Genomic DNA, 12,720 nt, shown 5'->3' with positions numbered 1-12,720 from the left:
ATTTAAATTGCCATAAATCTGTTAAAGTTGACAATAGCTGGGTTGGTTGTCTTAGCAGTCACCAAAAAGATCAGAGATTGTTTAAAGGTTCTAAAGGACTGCAATACTGCACAGGTGAGTAATTCTGATATTGCTCAACTGCATTAGACACTAGGGCTAATTGTGGCATGTGGTCTGTTGTGATGAACAGCATTACACTCCTCAATGGCATGGGGGTTATTCATATTTGTAGTTCTTGGCAACCTCAGAATGAAACCAAATCCTGCAATGATACTACTGTGACTCTTGGAGAAAGTTTAGCATAAAACACACTTGGCTCCTCTTACAAGCACTTTGTTTGAAACCAAATTATTATCCCCAAAGTGGAAATGGCTATTTTAGGTGTGAAACTCTTCATATAGCCATTTTTAATAGTCGTGATTTATGAGGTTCAACTACACTTTGTGTCGTTTAATTTGTGAGTTCTCTAATCTTTCCCATCTTGAAAACTGGCTAAAGATGTTTGGCTCACAGGTCACCTCATATATTACACCCCCAGTGGAACAGGAAGCTGTGTTTGGCCAACATTAGAGAGGCCAACATTTTCCCTCAAGTAACATGTTTTGGGGAAAATCTCAACATTTTTTCCTTCTGAATGTTTTTTTTTTTTCTGAGATGCTTTTTTTCCTTGAATTTTTTTTTAAATGTCACTAAAAATGTTTCATTTTACTCACATTATCAGTATAAGATCAAGCTGCTAAAAACAAAGACATTTTTCTTAGTCTTTTTGACTCATCTTTACCAAGGGTACTAATAATTCTGGAGGGTACTGTGTATATAGATCTAAGTGACTCTGAAGAACAGATGGGACTTCCCAAGGGCATATATACTCTGCAGCATTTCTGAGTGTGACTCCTCAAAGGTGCTTCCCGGCTGCAAGTGCTACGGAATTAAATTTTCATGGTGGGCATGGGAAAAGTTAATTGCTGTCTCATCGTCCTGTCGCTGGGAGCTACGTGAATAAGAACTGCTGACATGGCAATAGAGCCAGTCATTTCTTCCTGTGTCACTTTCTCTTGGCATCACAATAAAGGAATTAACTTAATTTCTTAATCTATGCTAAAGGTGGAGGCGATTGAGTTGGTGGATAGCCCTAAGAGGCCCTCTCTTCAAGGGGACACTTTATTGGACCTTTTGCTGGCAGGGAAAAAGAGCATTTTGCAGTGTATATCAATGGGTGTGCATGTGCATACACAAGTGTGGAAAGTAGCTCTTCAACTACTTGACAGGTTGACAGAGCTGACGTGGGTTCAGGCAGAAGATAAGAGCACATATTCACCTCCCTACATCCCAGACCTGAGAGAGCATAGTCAGTTTCTCTTTACATTTATTTGTGCAATTTCAGTGTGTTTCTGAGATAGAGATTTTGTTTTTATTTTAAATATTGCTTTCCTCCACCTTAGTTTAGCATTCTCTCCAGGTATCACACCAGTTTCACCAGTGCAAAGAGCATAGTCATCCAAGTGGATCAAGAAGTATAGCTAATGTGCTTAGTGCCAAATTCTCACAATCATGCTGGTGTTAAAATCATCTTAAATCAGAGAATGTGTTCAGTGTGATACCATGTGACATTGCTGAAGTTGGGGGGTGGGGGTTGGGGATTGAAGTATGAACTTTTTAAATGCCATCGACTAGTCCCTGCATTTTATCCTATTATATGGTATTGGAGCATCAATGTTGCATTTCATAATCACTCTATCACTTGGTCAGCTATAATTTTGCACAAATTGTACATTCCACAATCATAATTTTCTTTCACAACAAACAGAAGGTGAATTGGGTGTGAGGACTGTTCATGTATTTCATGCATTCATGAGTTTTCATCTGGTGGGCTGAAGCAAATAAACTCTACATTCCAGAGAGAGGATGACAGAGAGGTCTCAACAGACTAGTAAGTTATGCACGAACCAATGGATTACTTTATTGCCAGATTTCTTACCGCCTGGCCTAGAAAAGGCATTTGCTCTTCCAATTGTCAAAGCACACATGAGGAATTAAACTAGATATATTTCAATTAAGTTGACATTAGCTAACAAACAGTGAATGATATATCAGGGATATTTGGTGATACAAGTGCATCTGCTAGCCCACCTCTAAATAATTTTTTGATAACTGCAGAGAATAGGGTAGTGTATGTCCTTGAGTGGTACGAGGATGTATGGTGGCATGAATGCTTTATAGCTATCTAAATAGTCTACTGGCTGTACTTACCTCGACTATTATGTTTTTTACTTACATTAATGCATGTTCTGCCCTTAGTTTTCTAGCTAGCTATATAACCCAAGCCACATTTCAACATATGTATTGCATACACTGAGAAGACACAACATTACACAAGACACAAGAGGTGCATTGAATAACATTGATTACCCTGTTACAATGTCACATGTCAAGTGGTGAGATATATTAGGCAGTAAGTGAACAGTCAGTTCTTGAAGTTGATGTGTTAGAAGCAGAGCAAGCACCCGAGGGCCTTGGGCATGAGCCAAATTGTGATGGCTACATGGCTCAGACATTTTTAAAATGACAGGTCTTGTGGGGCATTCCTGGTATGTTAGTTAGTGCCTACTAAAAGTGCTCCAAGGTGATCCAGCAACAAGTTCATGGGTGCCCAAGGCTCAATAATGCACTTCAGGAGTGAAGGCTGGCCTGACTGGTCTGATCCAATAGAAGCACTACTGTAGCACAAACTGCTGAAAATGTTAATGCTGACTATGATTGAAAGGTGTAAGAACACAAAATGCATTGCAGCTTGCTGTTTATGGGACCGCATAGCCAAAAACCAGCCAGAATGCCTATGCTGACCTACGTCCACCACCAGCAGATTAAGTTGAAACTGTGGTCATGTGATAGTTTAACCATAACAATAAAGAGAAGTATGATGATCATTTTAAAAATAGTGACACTGATGACACTGACAGACACTATGAATATAAAGTAGGTGAGTGCCTTATGAAGTGCAATGGATAGCTGCAGCAGACTGAACTACATGGGGTTCATAACACATGGTGCAGGAAGTTCTTGAGAACTGACAGCAGCCTGATTTAGTAAGTGAATTGCTCTAAGATTAAAGCTGTTCCACAGTCTGGGCGTTTAGCTTGTGACTGGAGTGTAACGCCTGCCAGATGGTAAAATGGTTAACAGGTGATGGAAAGGGTTGCTGGAATCCTTGCATATATTAAGGGCTTTTTGTAAGTAGCATATCTTATAAAGGTCCTCTAACTGACATACCATGTCAGGATGCTTTCCGTGGTACACCACAGGTACACCACAGGTACACCACAGGTACACCTGCAGCTGTTGGGGTTTATTCCAATTGTGTCTCTGTAGTTTTACTTTGTGTGGTAGAGGTGTACTGTGGTGTATTTGTTGTTTAGCTATCCTCCCCCAATTTTCCCATTAGTTCAGTTCCCCTTTCTGCTTGTTTATTGGGTGCAAGTGTTTATAAAGACTGCACCATGATAGTTAATTAAGTGTTAATTAAGACTGCATCATTATAATTAATTTTCTCTGGTTCCTCCGTGCTGATGCTACATTGGTATAATAAGTAGGATGCAACCGGTGAGCTAGCACTGCAGCAACCCAGGCATTTCGAGGTTTAGAAAACATCTTGGGGTTAGGACCAATATCTGTTCACCCCACCTCCCTCTTCCTTGTAAACCTTGGGAGTAAACATAACAATGCAAGCTGTGTGAACCGGAGTTAGACCCTGAGTTAACTTTGGTGTCAAGTCTCTACAAAGTGTGCACACTTGCCAAATTACAGAGGGACATACCACACATTTTCCCCTAGCGCAGCATGCTAATTTTTCTAACCCCTGGTTACCTGAGTGCAATACAACAGTAACTTTTACTCTCACATTATTCACCTGTTATGATGAAGTTCATCTTACCGACATTCAACTAGCAAACTACTAGCATTAATGTTATTGTGGATCCTGCAGTAACCCAAGTAACATCAATTATTTTCTAGAAAATTACATGTAATATATTACCTCAGCCTTTAGCATCAGCTAGTGCTAAAAGGCTAAAGAAATTCATAGGTAGCGTAATTATTTTTACATTTTCATCATCTGCAGTTTAGTCTCACACAGGTGGTACTGATCCCTCTTTTAGGGAAAAGGTTTGGTGCCAGTCCTACGTTTTGACCCAGGTTGGAAAAGCAATCAGTGGATAGAACACATGTACAGGTTTTTGCTGACTGTGCTGGCCCATGCAGCCAACAGAGCAATTTCCACTCACAGCTTTGATATAATGATGGTGGGTATGGTGCGTGAAAGGAAAATAATAATAAAAAAAAAAATACAAGGAGCACATTTGCAAAGGTCATTCTCAAGCTGTGGCTGGAGATACTCAGTTTTGGGGGTGGTATAATGCTAATGAATCCCCTTTTGACTTAGAAAGGGGAGCCAAATTTTGTTTTTAGTCCATGGATTCTGACGAAGGCAGCCCACAAAAACTTACTACACAGTTTTGGTTTGGTAGGCACAGAAGATACATAAATATGTGTGCATAAGCACTGAAACATCAGTTTCATAATATATCCCCTTTAAAACAATATAAATACAGTTTTGTGCTTAATAACCACTTGAAAAAAAAGACTAACACTCTTCCAAACTCTAGGGCTGTCCTGGAAGAAAAAAACTATTTCTTGTTCGGCTCATATCATTCAGGTCCCGAGCCAGAATGAAAAGATCTGGCAACACCGCATGACAAAGTGCATGACAAAGAAGGGACCACCACAGCAGCTGCATGCCCCACTGAAGTCTCATTTGAGTGCACCAATGGAGAGGGTCCCCTTGTACATCCTGGGCCCCTTTCCCACCAGTGAGACCAGGAACCACTATGTCCCCGTGGCCATGGACTATTTCAGTAAGTGGTCTGAGGCATACATGGACCAGAATGCAGCTATGTTTGTGGAACAGGTGGTGGCGAAGTTCTTCTGCCAGTTTGGGGTGCCAGAGGAGCTGCACAACATCCAGTACTGCAACTTTGAGATGGTGGTCAAGGCAACCAGATGGGTGTCTGATAGACTCAGATTATGCCATCAAAAGAAGTATGGCCTCATGGAGCATTTCAACTGAAAACTGAAAACTGCTCCACCATGCAGACACATCAAGGTTTACTCCAGCTCTCCTGACATTTGGCTGTGATCTCAGGATGCCCAGAGAACCTTTCAGCTGTCTGCCAAGGTCAGAGGAGAACAGCACACCTAAAGTGTGGTGTGCTGAGCAGCTCAGCCACTGTCTCCAGGCTGTCTACCAGTTCACCATGAATCACCAGGGTGACCTATGCTTACCAAAAATGAGCCTACGAGTATGAAGGGATGAGCTTCTATAACAAGAAGGAGCGCAAGAGCGAAGTAGTATCTTAGGTGCAGGTGTGGCGTTGAACTGTTGTGGTCCATAGGGACTGGCTCACCCTGTTCTGGCCCTGTAAGAGAGAGACTTAGTCAGGCCTTGAGGCTGAGCGAAAGGGAGGGACACTGTAGTGCCGAGGGTTTAGCCCCACGATGGGACTGGAGGTGTCTGCTGCTGAGTGGACAAATCACAGCACTTGTCTTGGCCAGGAAGGTGGGCAGACTGAGACTTCATCTACAGAGAGGCTGTGAGCAGCGTGTACTTCAGGGACTGTACAGGCTGTGTGGGGCGCCAGAACAAACAGTATAGACAGTCCTTTGGTGTTAATATTGTTATGTTTAAGCCCAGTTTAGAATTGTTTTGTAATGCATGTGGAGTTTATCTGTCATATAGTATTCCCTAGTATGGCATTATATATTCCTCAAATGCAATTCATGAAATGTTTGTTGCAAAAACTTTGTTGACAAGTTTTTGTTGAACCTTTTATGTCATGTGTCTATCCTGGCTTGCGAACAAAACTAAAAGAAAATGTTAAAACATTGTCTTGTACATGTTGGAATTGATTGTGGCTAAATGACTGACTAAACCAGCATGTCACTTTCTTTAGGAGTACCCATAATCTCAAGAGTCCTATCACTCTAAAACTAGAGCCCTGTCCAGTATTTTTACATGAGCCACGCAGTGAAAATAAACATAGCTCTACGGGTCTAGATGGCCATCCAAATATCTGTCAGTGTTGAATCACAGCCTGTACAGCCTGCCAGGATCTGTGTGGTTTGATGGCATTTCTCTGTGGAACTGCTGCTACAGTGACAATGAAAGCTACTGCCCTGCATATGTTTGTGGTGAACTGATTTACCAAGTCTTCTTTTTTTATTACCCAATTACCATGCCATCTCACTCCATGTTTACATATAAACATTTTTTCTATATTCCTTTATGTTTGCCAGTATCCATACTGTTCTGAGATCTGTGAGTTTGGACGTTTATCTCTACAAAAAAAGAGGCTTCTACAAAAAAGATACAGAAGATGAAGGTATTCTTTCAGAAACCTTGGAACTGGAGCATTTACTTTTCTGGAAGTTTAAAAAACAAACAAACCCACAGACACTCATGGCAAGTCATGGTGTAATGGTATGGAGTCAGCATGGGTTCAGTGATATGAGTTATGATCATTATCTGCTAGAGCAAGTATCACCTCAGACACTATCTCCCATCCCATGATAATCATGCACTGAGGCTGCAGGGAACCACAGCTTGGCCAGCACCTTTCTACCATCTTATATTCACTCTCTGTCTGAAGGGAGGGGGATTACAACAGAAAATATTAAAGTGGTTTTTAGTCCATATTAACAGAGATTTGCTTACAAAACTCCCATAAATTTGTTATAGATTTTAAGATTGTGGGAGCTCTCAAATCACAGTATTAGCTGCCCAGATGAAAGTTCTCAAATACAGCCATGCTACATTGTACATAGAGTACTGGTTAGTTGTATGGAATCAAGCAGTGATTCTCCAGATTAAATTTATTTGTACATAACTTCACTATGCAACAGGATAATGATTGAAAACAACCTTTATGCCTTGGTTATTTAATTAGATGGGAATTACAGAATTACTTAGTGCCATATTTTCCAACAATTTACAAGTTCTTGGTATTTACTTTGAAGTTACAGAAAAAGCCCGTGTAAATACAAACTATAATCTATCAAAACTAAAGAAAGATTTTGAGATGAGAATAGAGTTTTTTTCTATCTATTATGTGTTTTTAATTTAATTATTATTTTTTAAATGTACTTTTTTTTTAATGTTTATTTTTAAAATGTATTATTTTACAAAGTCAGTGTTGCTTTCAAACCTTGCCTTAAGTAGCTCCGTGTGAAGGAGCAGAGGTGTTGTGTGTCTCAGTAGTGGGTGCAGGGGTGGCTTCAGGGCTGATGGATAAGCCTGGTGTCCCCCTTGCGAGGAGAGGGAGGAAGCAAGTAAACAAGTTTTCACATGGAATATACAAGAAGCCAGATAGTGATGAATTACCACATCACACAGCTTCAGATAAAAGACCTAACGCATCACAGTCCTGTAGCTCTCTGGGTGTGTGTGTCTTTGAGCCTTTTTGAAGTAAAAGACTTGCTTCAAATTTTCTCACATGTTCCCAAGCTGAAAGACCAACTTATAGCCGAGCACTTGCAAACTGCGAAAGCTCACACTACCATATGGCAGTAGGATCTTCTGACAGTTTAATCTAAAATCGCCGCAGGGGGGTTGTTGACATGCTTAATTTTAAGTCCTGAGAATAATTCACACATTTTACAAGCAGGAGAGGCAACATGGACAGTGTCCACACTAGTCATCCTCACTTTCTGTCCTGGGGAGGGGGTTGTCACTTAAAGCTCTGCTTTATTTGCCTCAGCACCTCTCTGCTCCATACCACCTGATGAGTTGAATCAGGGTAGAGCCACAGCAGAGAGCGCAGCCACACCATGTGGAGTCTTAAGGAGAACGTGTCAAATGTGTCTATTTTATCTGCTGTCCACTTCTTTTTATCTTAATTTATATATTAACTAGGTAGTGTAGTACTAGATACACTTATCACATCTCCCCACTACTTAGAGTACCTCTAATTCACAAACAAAATCAACATGTTCAGTATGTTTCAACTTATTTTCAACAAAACAGTAAATAGTGTCAACAATGTTTTTCTTTGTTGCTGGTATGAAAGGTGCTATATAAATAAAAAATAGTTATTATTGTTATTGTTATTATTATTGTCCCAAGAGCTGAGACCGTAACTCAAATGAACATATGCTGACCTATAGCGGAGGTCATATCTCTATATTGAGCTTGAAGGCAATAGTGGTCTTGACGGATACTAACTGGCCTTTTAATTCATTAGAATGAGATGTGGGTCTTTCAGAAGTTTGTTTGTTAGAAAACCGAAAAGAAGCAAATCTGTGACCTTTATCTTTCACCCACCTCACCTCTCCCTGGTTTCTCAGGATGTTCACATTTACCCCGTTCATGCCTCTCTAGTCTTATTTAATTTATTTAGTGGAGCATAAGGACAGTAAGACATTTGAAAATGCTGCTCAGCAGGTTAGCCTATGAAAGCCTATACACCATACACCAAATAGCCAAATAGCCACTATACACCAATCCAAAATAAGGCAATAGCTGTTCAGGACTTAGAATAATCAATAAATTACAAACATACCATCCCACTCTTGGTGATATCAGATTCAGACACTGACCTGCTGTTCCCATGTATTCTTAGTCGTGGATGATGCAGTATTTGATCTCTTGCTTTACATCTCCAAACTAGTCAGCCATCATGACATGGAAGATGTCACTGTCTGAATGATGCAGTGTTCTCCTCCACACACAAAATGAGGAAAGGGAAGAGGAGAGGCTAAGACAGAGGGAGGCAAGGCAGAGCTCTGTTTAGCCTGACGGACCCTGCTGTCTCGGACACATTGAACTCTCTGTGACTCTACTGTGCTTATGTCCAGTTTCCTCTCTCACTCTGATTGACTCTGACTCCTCCTCAACTACTTGATGCTGCCCTGCTTGCTCCAGTTCATATATTATATATTCAGATCATATAAATTATGATACCTTAATCATTCTTCTTATTATAAGGACCTCCTCCTGGTTACCATGGCATTGTGTTACCAACTCTGTCATTACCCACACTGCTCTACTCTGAGAGATCTTGGAAGATAGAGTGGAAGAGAACAAACAGGATACATGCATGCACACAAGGCAATAGTTTAGACCCCTGCCAAGATCGTCTCCCGGTTCTCTATATTTTGAAGAGAGTGGCTCTAAAGCCACAGATTATTTCAAACAGAAAGATGATTGCTGATTCTTGAAATGTGCTGGAGTGGTTTAGGAGTCACAATCACCTTCTGTCTCTTTTTCATACTGATGATGCATATTTAGCTAATTCATGTCATCTCCCCAAAATCCATAGTCAGATTTACCATGATACAGTGGAATAATAATTCAATACATTTTTCAAAACTGCAAAAACAATTAAAACATGCAACATTATCCAAGAACAATGTATGAGCTTTTGCTACGAAACCATTTTGTCTGATTGTGTCTTGGTAAACAGGAAGGACCTTGGTCAAGAGGAGGTAGATGTAACAATGCCCCCACCAATGGCCCATGTTAAACAGTGCTGCTTCTGCATGTAGCTTTAGTTTATGTTTTATCCTGTGTTACACATGTATCTGTTCTGATTATATGCCACACCTATCTGGAGTGGTGTGTGTCTGCCTCATCAACCACACCACCTGGGTCTTATGATGTCATTATGTTGTTCCTTTTTTAAGACTATTGTGCTTCTTTTTTTTTTTTTTTTTTTTTAACCATTGTCAGTCATTACAGGTCTGATACTTTTGCTGTTGTTAGTGCACTTCCATGTTCAGTTTTGTTTAGCTACTTTCATTAAATCTTTCAGATGGAGACATGTGTTCAAGCTTCATTCCTTTTTCCTTCATATTCTATGCCTGTGACAGTAGGATCTTTCCTTACTATGATCTTGCTTGTTTATGTTTTTAACTCTCCTTATTAAAAAAATATTTTCTAAGGAAGGCATTATTTTTTTTGCTCTTTAGAATGTATTGTTTTGGGCTGTCCAGCAGGGAGGGAGATGTAGGCTTTCAGGGTAGCTGACTTGGAAGTGTGAGAGGTCCTGGTAATGGGTTGAGGGTCGTCTCCCCGGCCGTGTCTCTCTTCACCACTACGCTGCACCAACTCACTTCTCAGCACCACAGAGGAAGCGCATGCTCACCCTGGTTGCTTGGTACCTTAAGACAGGAGAGACTTAGATTTGGTGATTTGGGCAGTTATTTGGGCAGGACTTCCAATAAGGACTGTAGATCTTTATGTCGAATGATAAAATACAGTATAATGTGCTGTATTTCATTATTTTTTCTGTAAAAAAAAAGGTCTTGATTTTTGGGTTATTTGTTATCTTCTTTTTAGAATATGCTGTGGATTTGTTCGAATAAGTCGAAGAGGAATAAATCTGATTACACTGGACAACAAATTTTTACAAAAGGCATGCTTCTGAGATAAAACTAGACAATTTTAATTAAGTTGTACGTGCTGAGCACAAATTTGACAATAGAAATGCTGACTTGGCTACCGTTGCTTAGAAATTCACAGTTTATGCATTAGAAAAATTATGAAATAACACCTACTGTAACAGAAGTCCTGTCTATTTGTGACTTTGTTTTGCCTGTCTTTTGGTGGACCTGCTTAGGATCATCTCCTGAGTAATAAGTCAACATAGAAGTGGACCACTACCCCTGGTATCTTTTCTCAAATGCTGAAATGTTCTGATGAAAGTGTTTGCCATGATCGTTGCTTACCATGCCGCAGATTTCAGGGAAAAATTCCAAATGGGAATGAAAGAAATGGATCTTTAAGGTCATTGTTGATCCAAGTTTGTGATGCATTGACAACATGTCTTTAACCAGTTCCTTGTAGTTTCCAGCCCTGACATTCCCAAGGAAGTTAGTTAACACCAGACGAAATGCATCCCAAGCCTTTTTCTTGTCACCCTTAAGCAGGTAGTCAAACTTCTCATCTATGAAGAGTTGACGGATCTGAGGACCCACAAGAATTCACTCTTTAATTTTTGCTTTGCTGATCCGAGGGAATTTCTCAGACGGGTATTTAAACTCTGATCCATTCTGATCCATGGCTTTTACCAAGTTCTTCATCAAACCGAGTTTGATGTGTAGGGGTGGTAGAAGTATTTTGTCTGGTTCTGCCAGTGGTGAATGCTACACATTCTCTCCAATCTTCAGAGACTTCCTCAGGGGCCAGTCTTTCTTCACATAGTGCAAAGAACGTGCTCTGCTGTCCCATTCACATAGGAAATAGCAGTACTTTGTATATCCCAGCTGCAGACCCATCAACAGAGCTACTACCTTAAGCTCAGAACAGATATGCCAGCCATACTTGCTGTATTCAAGACAATCCAGCAGCTGCTTCATGTTGTCATATGTCTCTTTCATATCCATAGCATGTCCGACTGGAATAGATGGAAGACGATTTCCATAATGCAGCGATACTGCCTTGAGACTCAAGAGTGTATAAACATTCGCCATTCTTGTGGGTAATGCTGGATTCCGAGGGCATTCAACAAGCCATTGACGTCAGAGCAGAACACAAGCTTATCTACCTTTCTGAAGAAAGGCTCTAACTGCAGATGCTGCTTTTGATACAATGTCACTCGTACATTTTCCTGAAAAAGATTCCATTGCTGAAGTCTTTGAGCCTAGTAATTCTGCTTTGCTCTTGGACAATGCCAGATCACGAACGAGATCATTCAGTTCTTCCTGCATTATTCTGTGTGGTGCAGATAATGCACCTTGACTGAAGTCAGGATCAGTTTCCTGATGATCATCCGACGTCAAAGGTCCAGGAAACTCCAGAGTCATTTCGTCTCCATCGTCATCGTCTAAAGGATCATTAGAAACTTCTGTCGGAAATCCTTCGCCATGCAGAACAGTTCGGATAGCAGAAAATATATATTTTTGTAATGCCTCCAGAAACAGGAGGCACCATGCAGAAGTAGCAGTCAGTTATTTGATTGCTGAGCTCCCTCCAAACCATCGGAACGGCAAAGGGCATCGACTTTCTTTTTCCATTCATCCACTGTGACAGATTTGTTGCACATGTACAACAACATATGTGTGGGGCCGAGGACTTGTCCTGGTCGCTGATCTTGCATCCGAAATACAGATGATATGCCTTACTCACTTTTGCATTTGAAGCAATGTCCTTCTTCTGATTTGCAAAAGTCACTTCCCCAAAAATGTAACAAAAATTGCCTGCAATATTAATACAATTGCAAGACATTGATACTTGTTGATTGACACTATCTGAATCGCTTCAGTAGTGTTTATAACGCAGCTGGAATTACATTTAACCTAACGCAGCTGAATTTACATCTAACATGACATTTAGCACAAGAAGTAACAGAAATAACAGAAATAAATCGCTCATCCTATGGTGTCTTGCTTTTTATATCTCCCTATTGCGTAATCTTACGTCAGTAATTGTGTAATCTTACGTTAGACAGTGATGCAATAGACCTTCCTGGGTATGATCATCATGATCTGAGACAATATGGTGTAATATTTCTTAGTATTTTGAAATATTAAAAATTTCATCTTAAAGCTGGACCTAATACAATGTCTCTTATGGATCCCATGGAGTTATTGTTAAAACGAGAGCCAATAACAAATTTTCATGGTTATATCCGTGTTTAGGACGTTGAAATCATTAAGAATTGCACCTTATTT

The sequence above is a fragment of the Electrophorus electricus genome, chromosome 10 (assembly GCF_013358815.1).
Source record: "Electrophorus electricus isolate fEleEle1 chromosome 10, fEleEle1.pri, whole genome shotgun sequence".
NCBI classification, from domain to species: domain Eukaryota; kingdom Metazoa; phylum Chordata; class Actinopteri; order Gymnotiformes; family Gymnotidae; genus Electrophorus; species Electrophorus electricus.
The sequence above is the reverse complement of the archived record's forward strand: the minus strand, read 5'-3'. Positions refer to the sequence as shown.